Source organism: Cariama cristata, unplaced genomic scaffold (genome assembly GCF_000690535.1).
Source record: "Cariama cristata isolate BGI_N322 unplaced genomic scaffold, ASM69053v1 scaffold6987, whole genome shotgun sequence".
Classification (NCBI taxonomy): Eukaryota; Metazoa; Chordata; class Aves; order Cariamiformes; family Cariamidae; genus Cariama; species Cariama cristata.
Window position 1 is genome coordinate 19798 of NW_009624844.1, and position 3884 is coordinate 23681.

Genomic DNA, 3884 nt, shown 5'->3' on the forward strand with positions numbered 1-3884 from the left:
CCCAGATGGCATCAGGGCAAATCCAGGGGTGAAGGAAGAGGCTTGGACTGCAATACATTTTTCTGCTTACCTCTTGTCCTCCAGCTGTTGCCAGTAACCTCCTGGATTTCCAGCTGCCCAGTCGCTAGTCATCTGGAAAATCACCAGCCACTTAAAGAGCAGTTTCCATACCTCCTTTTGATGTTATCAGATCCTACCTTTCTCCACCATGGACTTCCATTCACCTCCTGGTGTGTGCCCATCTTGAGTCTGCTCCTTCAGCAGCTTTGCCTTTGTGGCCAAGATCCGCTGCTCCAGCCTGCCGCAGAGCAGCTCTGGGGAGAAGAAACTCTTCCAACACCCGGCTTGCCTTGGAGGTGCCCAATGGCAGCAGCACAGCAGATTGGTGATGTGTCCTCTAGGCCACCTGGGCTTGAAGGCTCAGACCTTGATCTCCAAAGGACCCAACAGGCCTCCAAGATGCTCCTTTCTGAGGAGTACATCCCACCAAGGGAAGCCTTGGATGGAAAAGGCAAAGTATTCTGGGTGGCCTCCAGCTGCAAAATGCCTTCCTTTTGGAGTCCAGGAGGGACAAGCTTCTTCGTGCAACCAACTTCTTCCCCTGAACATCTATCAGACAACTGCTTTTCCAAGTTTTTTGTTAGAAAATGCATGCTTATTCACACAGTGGGTCCTCTCTCTCTCACTAAATACACACACATGCTTCTACAAGTTCTAGTTAGATCCATACCTCGGTGCCTGGGTGCACGGTTTTGTGCAAAAAGAGAGCTCCTCCCATGCCCAAATGCATGTATCTGGCTGACTAAGCTGAAACTGAACAGCAAGGGCCAGTTCTTACTAATGATGGAAATTCTTGTTGTCTTCCAAGGTAAGAGGTCAAAGCTCTGGCTCATGCAAGCAGGAGCAGCTTTACCAGAAAGGACAGAGCTAAACCAGTGCCTCTGGGACTTTGTCCTTCTTATCTAGAAAGTATGAAGCCTTCTATAGTCTACATCTTCATGAACGAGCTGAATTATTATTACACATCACAAGTTCGTTGTATTGCAACACTACGGATCCCGGCTATGCTGTTTTCAGAAAGAGGATCCTGCTAAAAATTACAGGAATGATGAAGAAATACAAATTAACACACCCTCTGACCACCCACAGGTCATTGGTGATGCATAAACACATCTGAATCCCAAGGGAAGAACAGGGCTTATCCCCGCGCTAAGTAAAATTGAAGGTAGAATAATACTGCTTATTTCTACATCTCCCTTATTACTGCAACCCCATATGTGTACGCTGTGGTTTGTGATTGAGATGAGGCTGGACTGGAGTTTTCGTTATGTCCTAAGGAACGAACATTTGATGAGCAGAGCTCATCCTGGAGCTGACACAGCAGAACGGAGGCTGGAGCCGAGCTCTGGTTGTGTGTGCGTGTGGGGAAAACATTAACCAGGGAGAGGGAAAGCTGCAATCAAGGCACCACACCAACACAGACATCTTACTCGACTCTTTGGAGCGGTTTCCCATAGAGATGCTCCCATCCAGCAGTGGAGGCCTTTGGAGCTAATGCTGCGGTTCCCAGGGGTCACCAGGCTGGTAGCTGTATGATGAAGACCCAGCTCACCTTGACATATCAAGGAGAAAAAGCACTGAAAATGGAAGGAAAAAAAAAAAAGGAATCAATCAAACCTTGAGGTGGGACAGGCTGAGGGTAGAGGGCAATATACACCCACCAGGACTTCGGGTTTGTCTATAGAGTTGGCTTGTTTCCCTCTAGAAATGGGAATTTCTTGTTTGTGGCTTGGAGAAGGCTGGAGCCTGCCCAAGACAAGGACGTCAGCGTGGTCAGCTGCGAAAGCTGGGCTTGAGTTCTTGCCCCGTCCTGGCTCCACAGGTCGCACTGCAGCAGGTGAACGCAAGAAGAGCAGCCTGATGGGAACCCATTTTCCCAGACCATCTTCCCTGCTCCTCTGTCAATAGCCCAGGGTGGGACACGAGACTGAGACTGGCACGCAACTGGCAACGGTGCCCATCTCAAGAGGTGGGAGGCGATGATGCTGGGTGGAGAATGGATGGAGAGCAGTCCTATGGAGAAGGACTTAGGGATACTGGTGGGCAACAAACTGGACATGACCTGGCACGGTGCAATTGCAGCCCAGAAAGCCAACCGTGTCCTGGGCTGCATCCCAAGCAGCGTGACCAGCAGGTCCAGGGAGGGGATTCTGCTCCTCTGCTCTGCTCTGGTGAGACCCCCCTGCAGTACTGCCTTCAGCTCGGGGATCCTCAGCACAAGAAGGACATGGACCTGTTGGAGCGAGTCCAGAGGAGGCCACGGAGGTGATCTGAGGGCTGGAGCACCTCTGCTGTGAGGACAGGCTGAGAGAGTTGGGGTTGTGCAGCCTGGAGAAGAGAAGGCTCTGGGGAGAGCATCCTGTGGCCTTTCAATATCTAAAAGGGGCTTATAGGAAAGATGGAGAGAGACTTTTTACCAGGGCCTATAGTGACAGGACAAAGGGCAACAATTTTAAAATGAAAGAGGGTAAGTTTAGATTGGATATAAGGAAGAACTTTTTTACCATGAGAGTGATGAGATACGGGAACAGGTTGCCCAGAGAAGCTGTAGATGCTCCGTCACTGGAAGTGTTCGAGGCCAGGTTGGATGGTGCTTTGAGCAACCTGACCTACTGAAAGTTGTCCCTGCCCATGGACTAGACAGTCTTTAAAGGTCCTTTCCAACCCACAGCATGCAATGTTCAGGTACCCAGGAGGGACAGGGAGAAGTCAGGGGGCTTCTACAGGGTTGGCTTATCTGGTCAGTGTAAGCATCTGGGGGAAATCCCAGCCCTCCTGCCCGGTGCTGGGTCTCTCCTAGAAGAGGGAGTCACTCGTCCCCCGGAGCCCGGGTCGGCCTGGGGCTCGCAGCAGCTGTAAGCCACACTGTGGGAGTGCCAGCTCCGCGAGCGTGTCCGTGGCCGATGGCAGACTGGGACCAGCTCAGCATTCCCTGTGGCTCCCAAGGCCTGACTGATACCTGGAGAGCTGTGGCAGTCTTTCCAGAAACATGCTTTCAGCCCGTTTGGACGTACGAGTCAATTTTGAGCTCTGCTCCAACTCCAGAATCATTGTGGTTAGTTGATTTTGCAGGAAATGCCACAAACCAGTTTCCCCGCTGGTTTGGAGAAATACTTGGTGTCAGGTTTTGACTGTGTTGCAATATGCTGTTTTCTACCTGGGATGAGCTGAACCGGCCACTGGAGAGTGGGAACTGATGTTGTCTGAACCATTATTCGCTCCTAAGTGTTGCTTCTAAGTATTGCTTAATTTCTAAACCGCACACAGCGAACAAAGAGCTCTCTGTCAATTTTAAGCAGCTATTCCTGGCTCAGCGCGCTAAGCCCAGCTGCAGACTGTAGCCTTTTGTCCGGAGCTGCTTACCATGTCATGCCATTACAGGTTTGCATTTTTACGTATGTCATCTCGACAGCCAGGTACCAGCAGTTTGACCCTTTCTGCCTTGCACGGGAGCTCTGCAGGACAGCGCCGCTGCCCCGCATCCTATCTGTGCACATCCCCGCCTCCAGCAAACACCAACTGGTCCAGTATCGATGAGGAAACAGGTTTTCTTGACGTCCCCTCTGAAGCAAGCCACCACCAACTCCCCAGCCCCCTTGCTGAAGTCAGCAGTGGTTTCTGCTCTGCCAGCCAGTGGTCCATGCAAAACACACCCTCTCACCTATGCAATTAGTGCCATTCCTTCTAATGAAGGATTCCAGTTTGCTTAATTAACCCAAAGGTTAACAGGATTACCAGCAACTCTGTGCAACCTTGGGAGCTGTGATATTCTTGAAGGGCTTCTGGAAGGGAAGGCAGAAAAATGCAGTGCGTTAATCATTCCT